This window comes from Leucoraja erinacea, chromosome 13 (assembly GCF_028641065.1).
Source record: "Leucoraja erinacea ecotype New England chromosome 13, Leri_hhj_1, whole genome shotgun sequence".
NCBI lineage: Eukaryota > Metazoa > Chordata > Chondrichthyes > Rajiformes > Rajidae > Leucoraja > Leucoraja erinaceus.
The window spans coordinates 33590007-33612102 of record NC_073389.1 but is presented as its reverse complement, the minus strand read 5'-3'; the positions used below and the strand labels follow the sequence as shown (position 1 = coordinate 33612102).

At 41.3% G+C, this 22096-nt stretch overlaps 1 protein-coding gene across 3 annotated transcripts in view; it reads left to right on the top strand.

The window, feature by feature from the left end:
- Positions 1–2661: 2661 nt before the first annotated feature.
- LOC129702835 (calcium-binding protein 39-like) overlaps positions 2662–22096 on the top strand; it is a 58985-nt gene continuing 39550 nt past the window's right edge. The window contains exons 1-2 of one of the 3 annotated variants that reach the window (XM_055644859.1): positions 2662–2855; positions 10429–10561. The gene's annotated coding sequence lies outside the window, so the exon portion shown is untranslated. Of the gene's footprint in view, positions 2856–4134; positions 4154–10428; positions 10562–22096 lie in introns of those variants that run through there. The other 2 variants (XM_055644860.1, XM_055644861.1) reach the window with 2 other exon arrangements.

Genomic DNA, 22096 nt, shown 5'->3' with positions numbered 1-22096 from the left:
GTGTGCCTTGCAGCATTCCAATTTACCATGCTAAGCATTTAACTCAATAATATTGTACATGTTCAAAGATGTATTAACAAACAGGTTCCGCTTACTGTAGAAGCACAGGTAAAGACACAATAACGCAACAAAAATAAAAAAGGAGCCCTTTAGAAGGCTAACATTTCCCCCCAACCTATCCAATTAATAACAGATGTCATTCATTAATCTACAGTAGTGGGCTATTTGGCCCTTCAAGCCTGCTCTGCCGTCCATCAAGATCGTGACTGATCTTCTACCTTAGTCCTATTTCCCATCATTATCCCCATATCCCTTGATTCGCTTAATACTCATATTTATCAATCTCTCTTTTGAAAGGCATTATGTCCAAGCTTCAACAGACGTCTGTGTAAATAATTTCATAGGTTCACCATCCTTTCAGTGAAGAAATGTCAACTCATCTCAGTCCAAAAAGGCATACCTCTTTTTCGGCAAAAAATGCCCCCAATTGCTAGACATTTCAGCCATGGGATATATCTTCTTTGCATCTAATCTGTCAAGCCCTGTAAGAACCCTGTAAATTTCAATGTGATCTCTTAATCAACAAAATTCTAGTCTACTCAACCTCTTCTCACATAGCAAATAGCATAGCTGGAACCAGACTAGTAAATCTTTGCTATATTTCTTCTTTGGAAAGTACATTCTTCCTTAAATAACAAGACCTAAACTATATGAAAATAGTTTACAATAGCTTCCAATAGATTACAAAAATAACAATTGGTATGCTTTCCTTACTTCTGTACTTAAATCCATTTATCTTCTATCTATCTATACATAACTAGAACTCTGATATTGTTATCTTCCAGTTTGGCAGTCTTTCTATTTGCGCAAAAACGGTTCGGAATAGCGCTATGATTTTTCGGCAGTTCACTCACTGTTCTCCTGTGCTGCGAGTGAGCCAAGTTTCGTTCCGATTGGTTGAATGTCATAAAAGTTAGCGAGGTTTAAAAATGTTAAAAACCACGGGTGCACAGATCGATTTCTTCACCTGCCAGTCGGCGCCACGCGAATTAGTCACTTCGCCTGTCACTCCCCGGGATGGTCCGCCCCTTCCTGCGCCATCGCATTTTTACTGGAGCTGAGGATGGCTGGCGGAGGTTTCCAACCGGACATTCGGAGGACCCGGAGCAGCCCAGCACAGCCCCAAGCAGCAAGCAGCCCCGCCCCAAGCAGCAGCCCAGCCCCAAGCAGCAGCTCAGCATCGGAGACCCGACCCAGCCCAGCACAGGAGACCCAGCCCAGAGTTGGAGACCAGGGGCTCCACGATGTTAAAGACTGCATCAATGTTAAAGACCTCTGATTAACTCTCATCTTATACTTTCACAGTTCTCCATGCTTAGATTTAAGACCATTTCTTTGGATTCAACTATATCATAAGATGGCCACTTGACAAGGTTATTAATCAAACATTTCATATTTTGTTTTTTTTCTGTTGTTTTCTCAACATCTATGTTACTTAAAGTAAGATCTTGCCCGCTTTTGACTCAAAGCGATGTGATTTCCGAGAGAACGCCGCCACTTACGGCCGTCAGTTTTGGCCACCTCGCTCAGAACCCCCCTCCGCCGGACTGGACCGGAGGATTTTTCCCATCGATGAAAAATCAGAGAGATATCAATGTTTTTTAAATTTTCACCATTCTCTCTGCTGCCCCTGCTGGTGGGAGGGGGAAGGGACTATAAAACCTGGAAGTGGTGTGCCTCACTCAGCCTCTGCAAGATGGAGGAAGCAAGAGGGTCACATCTCTCTGAGTTCGGAATAACACTGAACATATGTCTACTCAACTGTGAGTGCCCTTAAAGTGGTTTGAAAATGAAAATATGGTTGGTTTGTAGTAAAAAGGCACTACAAATGGTTGTTTAGGGGTTTTGGGTTGAAGTAAAAAGGCACTACAAAGGGTTGTTGGGGGTTTTGGGTTGAAGTAAAAATGCACTGCAAAGGGTTGTTTGGGGGTTTTGGGTAGAAGTAAAAATGCACTGCAAAGGGTTGTTTGGGGGTTTTGGGTTGAAGTAAAAAGGCACTACAAAGGGTTGTTGGGGGTTTTGGGTTGAAGTAAAAAGGCACTGCAGAGGGTTGTTTGGGGGATTTGGGTTGAAGTGAAAAGGCACTGCAAAGGGTTGCTTGCGGGTTTTGGGTGATTTTGCTAAGATTTCCGCATGGACCAGTGGCGAAGGGAAAAATAGTGACGTTAACTCCAACAGCAATTCAACAGCGTTTGCAACGCCGGAGACCTGGTTCGATCTGACTACTGATGAAACACTGGTCTGTATACACGCAGCAGCTCAGCTGCTGAGAATGTTTATCTAGAGTGACCTATGACCTGGGCATGCGCAGTCGGAATACCAAACTCGCTTATTGTTCTCTGACCAGCAATTTCCAGCATTTTCTTTTCACGTCTCAAAGGGCGGCGCACAGGCGTAAAGATCCTAGGATCTTTGCACAGGCGGTTCACTTTCGCGCTTGCGCATTCGACGCCCTTCAGTCACGTGAATAGGGCGGGAGCGCGGCGTGCATGTGTACGGAACGTGGTGACGCGAGGCGTACACACGGTTCAGTGACGTGGTTGTGAGTGTCAGTGGCCCCGTCCCGCGTCTCTTGTTGACGAAGGAAGGAGGGGAGGGGAGGGTGGGGGCGGTTCGAGTGCAGCGAGTGGCTTCACAATACAAAGAGCCGGAAATAAGAGAGCTGGCGGTGGTGTGACTTTCTCGCTCTCCTTCTCTCCGTACATCGCGTAATCCACGTCCAAAGCAAAGTATTGGTAGTGTGCTGTTACCGGAAAAGATAGCAGACGAGAAACGGGTCGGCTATCTGCGGCCAAGTGAGTTTAATCTCTCAGAGTGTCGGTTGGGCCGTTTGTCCACCGTCAGCGGGCTCGCTAAGGTCATTGCGCATGCTCGTATTGGATCTGTCAATCAGTGGCAACTATAAGAGTTTGTGTAATGTTCAGTATTGCGTTCAGCTCCCCACATTCCTTCTGCTTATTGGTTTTCATTTGTTCTGCTGCAAGTGTGATGCATTTGCGGCAGCAACTTTTTTTCCTTTGTAATTTCCCCTTATAAACTTTTATATTGATGCTTGTTGTCTCTAAAATGTGTCAACTCCTTTAGTGATTTCAGTGGCTGTCTCCGTATTTCCTTTCCATTTTGCTGTTTAGTTTTGAGTGTTTGACTTGGCAAAATGTGAAAGTCAGACATGATTATTAAGCCAGCTTGGTTTTTATATGAAGGACAGCAGTCTCCAGAGATTCTGCCTGTCCCGCTGAGTTACTCCAACATTTTGTGTTTATCGTGGGTTTTTTGAAAACCGGTTCTTTGAAGCACTTTTGAGTTTTTTCTGAAAAGGCAGAATTCTGAGTGATCATCCGATTTATTTCCAGTGTTTCATTTGTCCTCTAAACAAACTGCCAAGCCCGAGTCTGCGTGGTACCTACAAAGGAACAAAAGTTTGAAAGTATTCACTTTCCCAGTGCAATTAAATACAATTGATCATTGCTGCTTTTAGACAGGTTCTTCATCCTGCCCTTTACTTATTCAGGTGTTTAATTTGAAAGGATCACCTATTTAAATAAGTTCCAAATTAGTGGGGTGTTATCTCAGCCTCTCGTAATTCAGTTGAGGTGTTCAAATAATCAAAGCTTGACATTTTATGAAAATAGTCTGAATATAAAAAATAAATAATGCCTTGCGTTTCAGAGGTGCAGGTTATCTTATTGATATGTGTTCATTGTGATATTGTTTGTGGCTTTCTTGCAAATGTAAGTAGGTCATAGATTGCAAACTATTGTTGAAAGGGAAGTTATTTGAACTTATTTATTTGAGTTTGTTTTTAGCAGCAAAGGCAGGTCCAAAGCCTCTGCTGATATTAAGAAGAAGAAAGGAAGAGGAGGAGCCGGAGGGCCGAGGGACAGCTGAGAAGGGGAGGAGACAGCAAGGGCTACCGGAAATTGGAGAAGTCAATGTTCATGCTGCCAAGGTGCAAACTGCCCAAGTTTGAGGTGCTGCTCTTCCAATTTCCGGTGGTGCTCACTCTGGCCATGGAGGAGGGCCAGGACAAAAGGTGGGATTCGGAATGGGAGGGGGAGTTGAAGTGCTGAGCCCCAATGCGGACCGAGCGGAGGTACTTTCAAGTTATGACCCTCTAGGAGTCTACATGCTTTTGAACATGTAATCCAGGTTGATATTTCACTGTAATTCGAAGGGAGTACAGCATTCAGTGTTGACCTGGGTTTCCTTGTACATCAGTCGCTGAAAGTAAGCATGCAGGTACAGAAGGCAGTGAAGACAGCTAATTCATTGCCCTCATTGGCCTTCATTGCAAGAGGATTTGAGTTTAGGAGCAAGGAGGTCCTACTGCAGTTGTGCATGGCCCTGGTGAGACCACACCTGGAGTATTGTGTGCAATTTTGGTCTCCTAATTTGAGGAAGGACATTCTTGCTATTGAGGTAGTGCTGCGTCATCAGGTTAATTCCCGGGATGGTGGGACTGACATATGATGAAAGACTGGTCTTGTATTCACTGGAATTTAGAAGGAAGAGAGGGATCTTATAGAAACATATAAAATTCTTAAGAGATTGGACAGTCTAGATACAGGAAAAATAATCACCATGTTGGGGGAGTCCAGAACCAGGGCACCATTTAAGGATAAGGGGTTTCGGACTGAGATGAGAAAAAACTTTTTCACCCAGAGAGTTGTGAATCTGTGGAATTCTCTGCCACAGAAGGCAGTGGAGGCCAATTCATTGGATGTTTTCAAAAGAGAGTTAGATTTAGCTCTTATGGCTAACGGAATCAATGGATTTGGGGGAAAAAGCAGGAGCAGGGTACTGATTTTGGATGATCAGTAATGATCATATTTAATGGCTCGAAGGGCCGAATGGCTTATTCCTGCACCTATTTTCTATGTTTCCTGTTTTTGAATGTGAAATTAAACCGGGAACCTGTCTGCCTGCCTGCTGACATGGGTTGATATAAAGGGCCCATTGAGAAAATTCAGAAATAAAATTTTCCTTATGCATCCAGATTTAAGCTGTGCCACTTGATCAATGTTACTATAAAGATTTAAGTTAAAAATGACAAAACCTGAAAATCTGCAATAAAACACTACAGGTCAGACAATATGTATGAAGAAGAGGTTCTGTTTGAGTTCTCATTGGAATTTTCTGGGAGGGTTTTACACTATAGAAACAAGATAATTTATCTTTTATTTGCTGTTTGTAGGCTTTACCATGAATTAATTGACTATTGCTCTTCTTAAATGGTAACCTCCATCTACACTTCAGAATTAATTCAGTGGCCATAAAGTGCAATGAGCATATCCCCAAAATCATTGACGTCACTAATGTGATGGTTCTTGTACTAATTTGTATGTTTATCTCTTGAGTGCTTTGAACTTGTTAAAACCTGGTTTAAATATGAAATGTTGCTGCTAATCTGCGCCCAACCTTGCAACCAAAGATCTTAGAGCTCCGCTCTATGATCTTTGCTTGCAACCTTGTGATGCTTTGTGCAGTTAGGGTGGAGGGAGGAGTCTTGTTGGTTCTTTTTGGAGTTGTGGTTGAGGACTGATTAACAGATGAGGTAGATCTTAAAGATTGGACAACTAATTAAATACAGTAGCTGGATATATAGCTAAAGAAAATATATAACTGACCTACTTTTAAAGCTATATGAAATTAGTGCACGGAAACAGATGGTTGACCCATTAACTAGTGTGTTCTTCCTAATTTAGAGTACTTTCCTGCACCTTATTCTTTCCAAGCTATTATGAATTCATTTTCTTTCTGTAACAATTTCTGATGCAGAATTCCAAGCCCTTCTGTGTGACGTGTCCATTATCTATCCCTACCCCTTTATCGGAAAGGTAAATTTATTTTATGCATTAATTATTTCTGAACACCTTTAGAACACCTAATTTTTATTTATAATTTAGTTAAACAATATGCCCAATCACTTCCACTTCCTGGAGCATAGTTATTTGATGAATGTTAATATTTAGTTAAACATTAGCAGTGAATTATTAATTGAGTAAACTGTTTCAAATAACTAGTTTTTCATAATTATAAAGGATTCTCCATTGATGTACTGAGCAACTTTCATCTTTCCTGACATGCATTCATTCATGACACCTCTAGTCATTGCCTTGCATATCTCGTACACATATCTCAATAATCCTCCTGAGAGTCCACTAGATAAAAGCTGTTGGCACTTGTCCATAGTACTGCTTTTATATTCTCCACTCATCAGGTTTTGATACTCCACTCATTGCAATACTTGTGCAACTGCTGATCAGTGTGATTGCCACCTCGTCTCTCCTATTGCAGATTTTTGCCCCAATAATGCTTCTCATTTTCCTGCTGTCTATTTGCCTATGGTACACCGTGAATATTAATTCATTTGTTCAAATAGTACAGACCAAATGGATCAGATTAGCCAAGATGACGTGTTTTGGGGTTTCCCTCTATAATGCCTAAGGTATCATTATTCCATGATCATCTTGGAACAAAGATAATATTGGTTTTCTTTACTGCCAGACATTTAAAATGTTTCTGTCCTGCTTCTTCCACACTTTCCTCCGACAGGTATGACAAGTGTATGGACTTTGTCTCTCACAGTCAGCTCTAAATCCTTGCTTTTCTCCAGCTTTTTCTGCGAAATACCAATCCGCATTTTTGATTTTCAGGTTCAAAGTCCATCTCTCCTGGCCCAATTGCTATGGCGTTAGATTGTTTCTTTGATCTTCACTCATTGAAGAGCTGTGATTTTTTTCTTCTTTTTCTCTCTTTTTTTCCCTTCTTCCTTCCCTTTTTTTCTCTCCTTGCGAACACTGAAACTGCTGTAATTAGTTCTCATCTGATTCCATTTCTTCCTGCAAGCTGTCACCTCGGATTTAAGCCAACGATTAACAACCATTTTCTTTTTACCCTGAGTGGAGCTCTTGGCTCATTCTTCTCGAACATGTGTTCAAATAGGCTTGTACATAGTCTGAGCCTAATTGTTGATGTAAACTGCATCATGATCCATACTGCACTATTCCGATACAGACTTATCTGGTTACCATAACTTCCGATTACTTAAAGCTCTGCTGCATATTTCCTAACCTGTTCTGTTTAGAAGAAGGGTTTCGGCCCGAAACGTCGCCTATTTCCTTCGCTCCATAGATGCTGCTGCACCCGCTGAGTTTCTCCAGCATTTTTGTGTACCCTGTTTAGAACAGTCCTGTTTAGTCAAGAACCATGTCATCAAAGCATACATTGAGTTCTGGTTTCCTCAGTGAATATGATTCAAAATACTCATCCTATATACTAATATATTGTCTTTTTCAGTAAACTCCTGCATTCCCTTTGAGAATGTCTGTCCTTCAATTCCATTGTACTTTTGTCTCACCATTGGCATCTATCTCTGATCCTTGTTCCCAGGATCTGGAATTCTCTTAAAACTATCCAATTTCATGCTCCTTTTTAAAACATTGTTTATTCTTTAACAAAGCTATTGAGCACCTTCCTTCCTTAAAGCCTTTTGACTTTAATTTTTGTCTCTCTTTACTTTAGAGATACAGTGTGAAAACAGCACCTTCAGCCCACCGAGTTCAGGCCGACTAGTGATCACCCCATACACTAGTTCTATCCTACACACTAGAAAACCGGTTAACCTACAAACTGGCATGTTTTTGGATGTGGGAGGAAACTGGAGCACCTGGAGAAAACCCACGCGGTCACAGGGAGATTGTACAAACTCGTAGTCAGGATCGAACCCGGGTCTCTGGCGCTGTAAGACAGCCACACTACCACTACACCACCCTGCCGGAGTTCATCAAGCAGGTTGACACGCCCGTTATTGAGGCTCGCATTGTAGTCCCTAGCCTAGAGCTTTTTCTTCAGGCTGCTGCCATTGACAAGATGCGCTTGGTCAGACTGGGGCTCTCTCCCCTCTCACTTCTTCCTGTCGGCTGTTGCTTTGTCCATTCCCAGGTTCACTTCCTCCTCCTTCTCCTCCCACAGTTGCTGATGTCTTCCAAGTTGCAGTGTGTCGGTGACTCTGGGGAAGAAGGGGAGGGGGAGAGATGCCGAGTGGACAGAACAACAGGAGAAGGAGGCGGTGGTGGAGCAGACAAAACAATGGGCAATGGGAAGAAGTGGCAGCTAATGGGAGGAGAGGGAGCCCCACAGTGACCATGTGTGTCCTATCAGTGACGGTGTCCTGTAGAAATCACTGTCCCCAGGGTCGATAACATGAGCCACAACAACAGCAGTGTCAACCGCACCGTGCCATGGGTGATGAAGGGCACACTGATATACCTTGCGAGTCGGGTGTGGTGCTCGAAGCCAGGGCTGTAAGTGGCCGGGGAGGAGGTGTGAGCCCGGGGGGCGGGGGGGGGGGGGGGGGGAGGCGTGTGCAGGTCTGTCTATTATAACTGAAATCCGTTATAAAGGGGTCTGTTAATGAGAGGGTTTACTGTATTTTATTAACTCTGTTTCCCAAAGTACTTTGCAACTATTGAAGTACTTTTAAAGTGCTGATGCAGATCTTCTAATCTTTTCCCCTTCATCTTGAACCTATGTCCTCTGGTCCTCGATTCCCCTACTCTGGGCATGAGACTCTGCATCTACCCGATCTAATCCTCTTGTGATTTTGTACACCGCTATAAGATCTACCCTCATCCTCCTGTGCTCCATAGAATAGGGACCCAGCCTACTCGCCCTCTCCCTGTAGCTCACACCCTCTAGTCCTGGCAACATCCTCGTAAATCTTTTCTGAACCCTTTCAACCTTGACAATATCTCTCCTATAACATGGTGCCCAAAACTACAATATTCTAAATGCCGTCTTACCAACGTCTTATACAACTGCAGCATGACCTCCTAACTTCTATACTCAATACTCTGACTGATGAAGGCCAAAGTACGTATGAACTGGAAAAGTTAGAAACATTCAGCAGATCAGGCAACATCTGTAGGAAAAAGAAAGTATTTTCATTTCAAAGCTCCCTTGGACAGAGTTAGATTTAGCTCTTAGGGCTAACGGAATCCAGGGATATGGGGGGAAAAGCAGGAACGGGGTACTGATCAGATTTTGATCAGCCATGATCATGTTAAATGGCAGTGCTGGCTCGGAGGGCCGAAAGGCCAATTCTTGCACCTATTTTTCTTAGATAGACACAATGCTGGAGTTAATCCAGCATTTTTGTGTCCACCTTTGATTTAAACCAACATCTGCAGTTCTTTCCTACACCTTTTTTCTTTGTTTTCTATGTTTCTGGTGTTGTTATTCTTGGTACAAACATTGTTCAGGGCATGTAGGGTATTGTCATTCCGGGTATTGTGCCTTAATCACTGTAATAGCCACGTGATGAGATATGCAGAACCTTTGTTTTTTGCCTTATTTGAATTTTGTCACCCCACATCTGCTCAAATGTGGTTTGAAATTTAAATCATTTTGATTCAGACTAGGATTATCACTGTGAGCAATTGACATCGTATTTTAACTATAGAATATTTTGGTGCTGGATAAACTGTTGAACATGTCAAAGTAGAAGTTGCTGCTGTCCAACTTGGTGCAAATCCAATCCTATGTGCCGTATTTCAATCAAGCTCGGCTCCATATAGTATGTTGTGGAATTAATGTATGCTAAGTCTTTCTTGTTACACACGGCGTGGTGTAGGTTGGTTTGTAGTCGTGTACCACTGCAAGCAATTAAACCTCGGGAGAAAGGTAAGCTGTTACTTCAACAGTCCTTTTTCCTTTACGCAAAGCACTCTAAATACTCCCTAGAAATAGTTACTTTGCTTGGTAAGAAATCTGGGATAGTTTTATGTATTTGATAGTAGAGTTTAAATTTGTATTTGTTCAGAGTCATTTTATTTTCACTCCTTTGCAGGATGTGAGAATGATTGGTAATCCGAGGATATGTTGTCTTTAGCGTGGCTTTTAAGAACATTTTTGAGTTAACTTTTTGAAGTAGGTCTGGAATTATGTGCCACAAGGGTGATAACTTTTCTTCCGAAAAAAAGGGGCATGGGATGTGTTTTTTGCAGCAATCCAATAATTCATTATTATCATCACTGATTTATTTAATTAACATGGTTTAAGTTCTTGTTATGGAGAGGTCTGAACTCGCCTATTCCTATAATTTAAGTGGGACATTACCATAATGTTATCTGATTGTGATAACATGGTATATTCTTTTCACATTTAGTCATTTGGATTTCACTGATCTCAACCAAACTTTTACTTGTGTGAAGTTTCAGACTCAATCATATGGCCGATGCCACCTATAAATTGTAGAGATCTGATTTATGGTATTTTGTTTCAACTTTAACTAAGGAACAGCCTGCTTATACTCAATTAATCGGCTCCACATTTAGCTAAACTGTTTGGCTTTTATGTTTATTTTAGGTGAAGTGTAGAAGCTTAGAAATCCTGGTTATCTGAAAGGCTGTCATCAGAATTTATTTACTGAAGATTTCTTACTGAACGGACATACAGTACTTTGTGTCTTCGTGTGCCTTACCTACAGTCTGCCAAAGAGGTAAGTAGCAAATATAGACAAAAGAAACTGCAGGTGCTGGTTGCAAAAAAAAGATGCAAATTGCTGGAGTGCCTGCTCTCTAATTCGGATCCACAATAAAAAATGTAATCCCATATTCTAAATTCTATTGAGTGTAGTAACAAATGGCGCTTGTATGATGTATGTTTCTTTGTTTTTTGTTAGACAATGTCTTTCTTTGATCTTTGTAGCTACAATGCAAAGTGAAACAGCTAATATTCTGTACTCTCTTTTCCTTTGAAGCATTGCACTGGTAATGTGCAAATCAATAATTAAAACTGTTGTATTCATTTTACTTTAAAATAAAATAGGTTCAATTTCCATTTAGTTATGAGGAGGTGCCTTGCAATTAACACTAACAGTGCAATGTTAGGAGCAGCCCCAGGACTTTATACAATTGTTCAGCATCCCAAATTAAATAAGTATGATTTATGGGAGTTTTAACACCCAATATAATGATGAGATAACCATGTGATTTAGGTCAGTATTTAATTTGAAAAGATTTGGGTTTACTTTTGTAAATTAGAAGAGATCTTCATGTCTAATGCATGTTTTGAAAATGGATACAGCAACATAAGCTTAATAGGGATACACTAGTTGCTATGGTCTAGAGATTAGGAGTTCAAATTCTGCTTAAACTTGATACATCTGGTAACTTATGATCTGACTTAAGGAAGAATGACCATGGAAATTGTGGGATTGCTGTACAATTAGTCCCATGTCTTTTCCTCCCAAACCAGAATTAAGTATCCTATCAACCTGAAATTTCTTAATTCAGTGATGGATGCGATGCAGCAGTGCGTGTAATTAAAAAAAAAAAAAAATTGTGCTCCATATTATTTTAATACTGCTTAAATATTTTTCATGTCTTAACAATGCTATCATTGGACAAGTTTTACTATGTTTGTAAGTTGATTACTTAAATTTTCCACATTAAAATTGGGTAGTGTATATTTTGAATGACGCTTCTGTTTTTAAAAAAAAAAACTTATTTTTGAGATTCTTGTTCCAGATTCTGTTCAATTTTCATGTGAGTGGTAGATTGGAAAATGCTTCCAACTTTGGCCCTTACTGTTGACTTGGAAATGTTCTGGTTGTGCACAACATAGCACTCTGTTCTGCGCAGTCATGTTTTAACTTCAACAGCAGTTCCATTATATGGTTCCAAACACTGCCTACATTTACATTTTCCATTTACCGTCATATATAACCAAAGAGATTTAAATGTAATGACATGAAAGTTAATGAAATTGGTAACATTTTATATTTTAGTATTTTCTGAAAATTTCCTGACAAATGTTCTTTTATGATGAGATCTTTTTCAAGAAGATTTAGAGGTTGAATCATTTAACAAGTGATTATGAGACAGGCAAGAGTAGCTTAGCTAACTTTGAAAAAAAATTATCTTCGTCTCTCAAAGGTTATGTTTTAGCCCAGGCCAAGGTCAGCTCTTACTAGCAGGGACAAACCTGTTAAATTGAATTTAAATTAATATGACAATTGCAATGCAAATAGTACAGACCTCTATGTGATGCAGATAAAATGTTTTGAATAAACTCTGAACCTTTACTGCATAATATATTTTGCCTCTTTCTCTCTTTTTATTGGCCTGTTTGTTGAAAGCTAAATTGTTAATGATTCCCATTATTAATGAACAGGTTCTTGATAGTTTTGATGGTAAATTCATTTTCAAAACTAACTTGTTTCTCACTCCGTGATATGCAGTGGCTCATGCATTTTTCTATCTATGAATTTTTTTTAAATGAATTATTACTATATGGTGAAATAATTGATATTTGTTTGAAATTTCGCATGATGCATTAATGAGGGCTTAATGAATTTTTGGGGTAGCAGTGATGTAAAGTAAAATGAAAAACTAGCTGTTCATTTAATGCAAGGTCCTTTTGGTTTTTGCACATAATTCAAATGTGAGGAATAGCTTTTTTATACTTTAAGACAGTACAAAATGCATTGGAATGCAGAAACTAATTTTGGACTGCAGTCTGAAAGAATTTATTTTAATGATCCAATTGCAGGGCTTGTTCCCATCCGTTATATTTTGTCACGTTTATCTGATGCATAAATGCTGCAATTCACTAATTTCGCTGGATGTTTTGAGTCTGATTCTGTACTTAAATGTTAGTTGAGTTCATCAACTAAACAAGCATGCCAGGAAACCTCAGACGAATGGAATGCTTGTCTGATGTCGTAGGGAATTTTAAGACATCGGATACAGGAAGCATCAACAACTGGAGAAGCTCAATCTTTGACTTTTGGAGTCCCTGTAGTCTATCTATAAGGCTAATTGTACGGTGAAGGCATGTTTCTGGAGCTGGTCGGATTGCAGCACAAGAATGCAGACAGAGAGAATGAACAAGTCCTTGACAGAAACTTGGCAATAAAGTATCTTGTGAGAGGACAAGAAGATAAGAACAGGAGGTGGTCATAAGGCCTTTCTCGCCTGTCCCATCATTTAATATGATAGGTGATTTATGCTGCCTCAACTCCTCTTCTGTGCCATTTCTCCATACGAAATGTGCGCGAAGGAACTGCAGATCTTGGTTTAAACCGAAGATGGACACAATGCTGGAGTAACTCAGCGGGACAGGCAGCATCTCTGGAGAAATGAATGGGTGATGTTTCGGGTCGAGAGGTCTGAAGAAGGGTCACCCATTCCTTCTCTCCAGAGATGCCCGTCCTGAGTTACTCCAGCATTTTGTGTCTATCTTCCATTTTTCCTTAATCTATCAAATATTTATCCCCCATCTCCCCCCCCCCCCCCCCTCAACTCCATCCAAGGACCTAAGCAGTCTTTCCATGCGAGGCATAGATGAGGTTGCACCACCTCCAACCTCATCTATTGCATCTGCTATTCTAGGTGTCAACTGTCCTACATCGGTGAGACCAAGCGCAGGCTTGGCAATCACTTCGCCCAACACCTCTGCTCAGTTCGCGTTAACCAACCCGATCTCCCGGTGGCTCAGCACTTCAACTCCCCTCCCATTCCGAATCTGAACTTTCTGTCCTGGGCCTCCTCCATGGCCAGAGTGAGTCCCACTGCAAATTGGAGGAGCAGCACCTCATATTTTGTTTGGGTAGCTTACACCCCAGCTGTATAGATATAGATAGATAGATATGCCGTTTATTGTCACTATACATGTACAATGAGATTAAAAGCAGCTCGTACTCAGTGCATACATATAATTTAGTACAAAAAACAAGAAACAGAAAACAAAAACAAAAGGGAGAGGGGGGGGGGGGGGGGATAGGTGCACAATTCTGCGGCGCTATATACATATCTATAAAGGCAAAATGGTGAAGGAGATGTTTAAAGATTATATTAAATATTAAAAATGTTTTTAAAAAATGTTAAAAATTACAGTTACAATACACATTACAGTTCCAAATTTCAGTACGTGGATATAATAGATGGAAGTCCGGGTGTTGGGCTGTGAAGTCAGTGCATGTGTGAATTAAGAGTAGTTATGATTTTCGGAAAACAACTATTCCTGAGTCTATTTGTCCTAGATTTGATGCACCTATAGCGCCTTCCAGAGGGCAGCAGGTCGAACAGTCCAAACGCAGGATGGGAGCTGTCCTTGATGATATTCTTTGCCCTGCTAAGGCAGCGGAAGGTGTAAATATCCATCAGGGAGGGGAGAGGGCAGCCAATGATCTTCTGTGCTGTCCTAGTTACCCTCTGAAGCCTCTCCCTGTCTGCCATGGTGCAGCTGCCGTACCATGCTGTAATGCAGTATGTCAGCAGGCTCTCGATGGACGAGCGGTAGAAGGTCAGCAGCAGGTTAGAGTCCAGGTTGTGCTTCCTGAGGACCCTCAGGAAGTGCAGCCGCTGCTGAGCCTTCTTGATGACCGCTGTCGTGTTGTCTGTCCAGGAGATATCAGCAGAGATAAGGACGCCGAGAAACCGGAAGGTGTTGACCCTCTCCACACACTCGCCGTTGATATGTAGGGGGACTAAGTCGGTGCTGTGCCTCCTGAAGTCGACAATGAGCTCTTTTGTTTTCCTGGTGTTCAGAGCCAGATTGTTTTCTGAGCACCAGGTTGTCAACTTCAGGACTTCCTCTCTGTAGGCTGCCTCGTCTCCCTTTGAAATAAGTCCGACTACAGTAGTGTCGTCAGCAAATTTGACGATGCGGTTGTTGTTGTGGGCCGGACTACAGTCGTAGGTGTAGAGACAGTATAAGAGGGGGCTTAGCACACAGCCCTGTGGGGAGCCGGTACTCAACCTGTGAGTGGAGGAGAGGTGGGGGCCGAGTCTCACAGTCTGGGGCCGGTTGGTGAGGAAATCTTTTATCCAGGCACATGTGAGAGTGGGGAGGCCGAGAGTGACCAATTTATCAATGAGAATGTCCGGAATGATTGTGTTGAAAGCTGTGCTATAATCCACAAAGAGCATCCGGACGTAGCTCTGCCCCTGCTCCAGATGGCTCAGCACAGAGTGGAGAGCTACGGTAATGGCGTCTTCCGTGGATCTATTTTGGCGATAAGCGAATTGGTGGGGGTCGAAGTCTGGTGGTAGATATGAACATTGACTTCTCCAATTTCAGGTAGTCCTTGCTTTCTCTCTCCTTCCCCTCCCCTTCCCAGCTCTCCCTCGGCCTACTGTCTCCGCCTACTGTCTTCCTTTCTTCACCCACCCCCACATCAGTCTGAAGAAGGGTCTCGACCAGAAACGTCACCTATTCCTTCGCTCCATAGATGCTGCCTCGCCCACTGAGTTTTTCCAGCATTTTTGTCTACCTTAAATGTTTATCCACCTCCACTTTAAATACTTCTCATGATCTAACTCTCTTGAAAGCATCCAGAGAATTGACCTCCACTGCCTTCTGAGGCAGAGAATTCCACAGATTCACAACTCTCTGGGTGAAACGTTTTTCCTCATCTCCTTTCTAAATGGCCTACCTCTTATTCTTAAATTGTGGCCCCTGGTTCTGGACTCCCCCAACATCGGGAACATGTTTCCTGCCTCTAGCGTGTCCAATCCCTTAATAATCTTATGTTTCAATAAGATGCCCTCTCATCCTTCTAAATTACAGTGAATACAAGCCCAGCCAATCTATTCTATCAACATATGACTGTCCCGCCATCCCGGGAATTAACCTTGTGCACCTACACTCCCTCAATAGCAAGAACGTCGTTCCTCAAATTTGGAGACAAACTGCACACAATATTCCAGGTGTGGTCTCACTAGGGCTCTGTATAACTGCAGAAAGATCTCTTTGCTCCTCCTATACTCAACTCCCCTTGTTATGAAGGCCAACATGCCATTAGCTTTCTTCATTGCCTACTGTACCTGCATGCTTACTTTCAGTGACTGATGAACAAGGACCCCCCAGATCTCGTTGTACTTCCCATTTTCCCAACGACACCATTCAGATAATAGTCTACCTTTCTGTTTTTTCTTCCAAAGTGGATAACCTCACAATTACCCACATTAAACTGCATCTGCCATGCATCTGCCCACTCACCCAACCTGTCCAAGTCACTCTGTATTCTCATAGCATCCTCCTCACAGTTCACACTGCCACCCAGCTTAGTGTCATCTGCAAATTTGCTGATGTTACTTTTAATCCCTTCATCTAAATCATTAATGTATATTATATATAACAGCGGTTGCCAGCAGTCCGCTGAAAAATCACCTAAGTGGGACTGGCCCATTATTCTTTATTGCCCTCATTCTCTTTCCCACCTTCTCCCCATACAACTCTCCCAAATATCAGCTTTGTCATTTCATTCTCCTCCCACCTCATTTCTCTACTCATCCCACCCCCTGCGGTTGGTTATTTCTATCACTAAAGTTATTTGTTTTATGGTCTAATTAAACCAGCCTACTTTGCTACCTTATTAATAATTCCCACCGGCTCTATTCTACCAAGTGCTACTGCTTCTAATCCATCTAATTCATACTAATTCACTTGCAGAAATGATGGCTATTTAGAAATGTTTTCCCCATGTGGAGTTTACTAACTGAAGTTTATCATTGCAATGAAATGTATTTTAATTAAATAGTACGACTAGCCATTATGTAAAGTTATTTTTATTTAATTATTCACAGGAGACTGAACCTAAATTGATATATTGTTTCACTTAATAGGCAGTAGTTAAATATTAATATCACTTGAAAATATAAAGAGATCAATATTTGATTTTGGCAAGATGGAACTGTTTTGTTATCCCTTACTTTACAATGCACAATAGGAAGACAGATTTTTAGGTTACGTTTGTAATGCTATTACAGAATGATAAGCTTTGTAAGTGATACATTTGCCATAAAATGGGAGAATTATTACTTGGCATTATACTGTATGGATTTCCCATTTCACAGAAGTTAATCCAGTGGAGATCACGGACTTTTAGGGACAGCCACATCCTTTTGCATTCTAGTTGTTGTAGGTATTGAACTCTGCTCGTATGATTACATTATTCTTGTTATCTACCCTCCAAATTATTGGTGATGCAAATTTGAGTTTCAGCAACCACTTAAGGAACAGCTATTTTCTTAAGGCAGAAAGTAGCTTGCATCCTGACGCTGAGATTGGTACAACAGAATCAAACATAAAAGCAAACCATTTGGCCGGTGGTACATCTGCAGGTCCTTTGGAAGGGTGGTGAAAGTTTGTCCCTATTCTCATTTTTGACATAGAGCATGGAAACAGGACCTGCGGCCAAACTTGTCCATACCAGTCAAGATGCCCCATCTACGAGAGTCTGACCTGCTGGACTTTGGCACATATCACTCTAAACCTTCCCTGTCCATGTACTATGAGTTCCTGATCCACAAATGCTAATGTAGCTTGTTTTAATTATTCATGAGGTCTGCTTCTTCCACCAATTGTTTTTTAGAAAATGTTTGATTTTTGCCATGTATTCTGCAGTTCTGACACTTCTGTTAATGGGGAAATCCATGCAAATTATGCAAATAAATAATTCTCACATTTTATAGTAAACTAGACCAAGTGCAGACCTGTTAGGTTTGCTTCCCCCAACGCAAAATTCCAGCACTCACCCATTCTCCAATGCAACCTGTTCCCCCAACGCTATGGGGGGGTGGGGGGGGGTGTTTGGGCGGGGAGGGGAGGTGTTTGGGGGGGGGGGGGGGGGGGGGGGGGGAAGGAAGGGAATAACTTTATGGCTTTGCAATCTTGGTCCTTCTCTTGCTCAGAGCAAATTTCAGAACTATATGCATTGAAGTGTCTATGGTTTCTGAGCTGTTGTCAGGAATGTGAAGTTGGAGAATGACCTTGAATAGCTTTAGAAACTGGTCTAAGTGGGATTGAATTACTTTACCACTGTGTTGAGAGTTGGCCGTATTACTTTCAAATCTTATTTGGTCCACGATGGGAAGTCTGTGGGAGGGGCGGCCGGCGGGCGTGTGTGAAACGTCGCCAGCCTGAGCCATGGTGCCCGCCCACCTCATTGTGACGTTATTAGTCGAAGCTGGCTGAAGAATCTGTGAAAGGCAGTTAAAAAGGCCATTTTCTCTTTTTAATAAAATGTATTTACCAATAACTTGTGAAATATAGGATCAAATCTTAAGTGAACTTGATCATTGCATGGAGGGGGGGAAATGCGAGTCAGAATATGTAAAAATGTAAGCGCTACCATGTAGCGTTTTGACGAAACTACAAAAACACACACAAGATGAGACTTACGGGTATAGAGATTATATCTAAGTGTATAGAGATTGTAATAAATCCTATTATTTCCTCCTTGAGGTGTGTAACAGGTTAAGATTATGCGACTAGTCTGAATGGGGGGGGAAAAAAGCAAAGTGTCTTGTTTAAACTTTTTAAACATGCTATCCATAACTGTAGTGCTACCCCCTATCTCGGTCAATATTCTAATAAAGCTTCTGCAAAGATTCTCCATTAATATTCTGGCAATTCTATGTTTCTCTGGGTTATTGATTGGGGACGATCAGCCATGATAGCAATGAATGGCGGTGCTGGCTCGAGGGCCGAATGGCCTCATCCTGCACCTATTTTCTGTTTCTAACCTTTTGTGTAGCTTTTCTAAAGTTTTTGCATCTCTCTTGAAGTATGGTGTGCAGAATTCTTTACTGTACTCTGAGACCAGACTAATTAATTAATTCACCTTAAGGTTTATTTCTTTTGAGCCTTTTGTTTTTATCCCTGTATTTATAATACCAAGTGGCCTTTTAATTACACTTATTGACTTTCCTTTAGATGACAGTCAAGGCCTTTCTGCTCATCAAAGTACCTTACTTCACACTTCCCTGCCTTAAGCTATTATGGTTCCGACCAGCTGCATTTTCTATCCCAACTGTTGTCCTGGAGCTGAGGACCAAGCTAGATTTTTATTGTATTTGCAAATTTAGTCCAATTTGCAATCTTTATAATTTCATTATTGTACCTACTTTTGGTTGTTCTTAAAACTTAAGAATGGTATTTAACCCAAAACTGATACTTGGGAACACTACTACAAATCAATTCCCGGCCAATTGTTTAATTCTTATTCTTCCTTTCAAAGGTTGTGGGATGCGTTATGAAGACATGTGCTCGTATACTGTAATTAGTAATTGTCTGTGGATGTCTGTTCATATCCTCTCTTTCTGTAGACCCACCTTGCAGTTAAATCCTGGAACTCATACCTGACTTCCAAGTCCTTTTGTTGCATGACTAGAACTGCTGTGTGTCTTGCATTTGCATTGAAATTTGACTGTCATTGAAGATCAACCAAAAAAATCTACTTGCCAGTTGTAGTTATGTTTTATGAAAAGCTGCAGCAGAGAATTGAATTTTTCTCAACATATTTCATCTCTGCTCCAATTGCATTGGAATGGGGCATTTCAAGTTGACCTCAGTGATAGGTCTGAGGCCACATATAAGTCCTGGTAAAGATGCTTTTTGAAGGACCCATGTGAACTTGATGAGTTTTTATAACAATTATGTAAGTTAGTGTTATCCATTGCTGATGCAATTTATTCCTTTAAGAATTTAATTTTCCAAGATGCATTGATTTGAACTTTTGTTCCAAGATTGATGGCTATTCGTCCAGAAATTTAACTTATTTTTTATTGTGCTGCATTTGGTGCGATACCACTGACAAATGATAAAAGGTATACTTGATTAATTTGAAACTCTAAACCACAAAGATGATATTCCAGCACTCTCAACTTGCATACTATACACAACATAAGGTGATCAGTCTTGGTCAGACTTGTGGCTGCACTGTTCTCTTGGAAGGTTGTCTATCTGGACTCCAGTAAGACCTTTGCTAAGTCCTGTATGGTAGGCTGCTCTGGAAGGTTAGATTACGTGACATTCGTCAAGAGCTAGCTGGATACAGAATTAGCTTTGTGGAAGGAAGCAGAAGCTGGTGACGAAGCCAATCACTGCTTCTGGCTGTTCCTTCTCACTGACCTTCATGGAAATAACAGCAGGGTATTGATCTGCTGGGGAAATGGGCTGAAGAACAGCTAATGCAGTTCAATGCTGATAAGTGTGAGATGTTACATTTTGGAAAATCAAGCCAAGGCAGTCCTTCATGGTGAATGGTAGCATTTGAGTATTGTGCTCAATTTTGGCCACTCTGCTATAGGAAGGATGTTATTAAGCGGGAAAGAATGCAGAAAACATTTGGATGTTGCCAGGACATGAGGGCCTAGACCATTGTGAGAAATTGGGTAAGCTAGGACTTTATTCCGTGGAGCACAGGAGTCTACAGGGTGATGTAATAGAGCTGTTTAAAATCATGAGAAAATGTTATAGGGTAAATGCACAGACTATTTTAAGAGTAGGTTTAAGGTGAGAGAGGAAAGATTTAATAGTAATCAGAAGGGAAACTTTCACAGATGATGGCGAGTATATGGAATGAGCTGCTAGAGGACGTTGGTGAGGCAGGTATATCTATCTATATACTATTAAAAGTCTTGTTTGTCTGTCCGTCTGTGAGATCAAGGAGGTACGACAAAATGGTACACAATAGCGTGAACATTTTTGCAGAATCTTACTCCGCTTTTTCCTGTGGTCGTTTGTATCACGTTTCTTCCCATTTGATGTTATATTTCTCAAGTTATTGATATTTAAAGTTTATAAAAAGCAAGTTTTGAAAATAATAACTGCCTGTGTGTGGGAGACTTTTTTAGCAGCTTCCAGTGATGTCACAATGGCATCTCACAGTCGTCCAATCACAATGGGATCTCATTTACACAAGCTGCAGTTTCCGACAACCGAAAATGACATCACAATGTGATCTCTGCTGCCAATACAGAATCTATGAGAGTTGACGGAGTGGGGGATGGGAGGAGAAGAAATGCTATTTAAACATTGTCCTTTACGTGGGGGAGGGCGAAAGGGGAGAGGTGAGGGAGGGAGTGACTGAGTGTAGGGAAAAGGTGAAGGAGGGAGAGGTGACAGAGACAATGGGATCAGCAGCTTCAAGGGGAGTAAGATTTTTGCCCCCCCCCCCCCTTGGGGTGGATTGAATGGCTCAAGGGAGCGCCGACCCAAAAGTCAAGTCCATTGGGATGGATTGAATGGCTCAAGGGAGCGCCGACCCAAAAGTCAAGTCCATTCATTGGCTCCGGGAATGGTCTAGTAACATTTAAAATACACTTGGACAGGTACATGGATAGGGCCGAAGGACCTGTTTCCGTGCTATATGACTTTTGTTTTTCTAACACAGTAACAGTCAGCTTGTTTGGCCACTAAGGCCTTGGATATCTTAAAGTGGATCAATTATTTCGTACCAGATTGCAACTGGCCAATTAATTAGGCCTCTGAGAATTTGAGTGTTGGTAAATTGAACACATTTTTCACATTATAGATGCTGCTTTGTCAAGTTGAGCGAATGTTACTTTGAGTCATTATCCCTTGTCGGATTAGTTCATCCAGTGATGATTCACTCCTTCAATTAAGTTATCAATCTTTTAACGTACATTTTCTTACTATTTTAGAGAATTTCACAGATCACAAACTGTCCTGGTATGTGGCAACCTCTAAATTTTGGTTCAAACTAAAATCATTGTCCTTTTTCTGGGATGATTATTTTTAACCTACTGACTACCACAATATGTATCTATTGGTCTTGTTCTGCAATGCGATATGTTAGTGATCATCTTACTGTTGCTTTGGCTGGAATGCATTGTCACAAGTTGGCCATTGATTTAACTAGGCGCTCAGCCATATCTGGCTTGTTGGACAATTCCTACATTGGTAGTGAATCGAGACCTGTAGTACAGACTGAGCGATGGTCATGAGGTATGGCCTGGTAGTCTGGTTTATGCATAGCAATTCCAAGTCATGATCTGGAGCCAGTATTGTCATTAATACTTTATGTCCATTCCCTTGCTACACTTTCATTATTTGCCTTGCATAAATGTCATTTTGTCTTGGAGTTTTTGACGATTAGGATCCAGTGATGGCTTTTTATGACAAATTCAGAATCAATCACAAGACCTGGCACGATGCTGGCTGTGAGGGACTGGAATAAAGTATTAATGATCATCTGAGCTGACCCAGTTTGTCCAGGCAG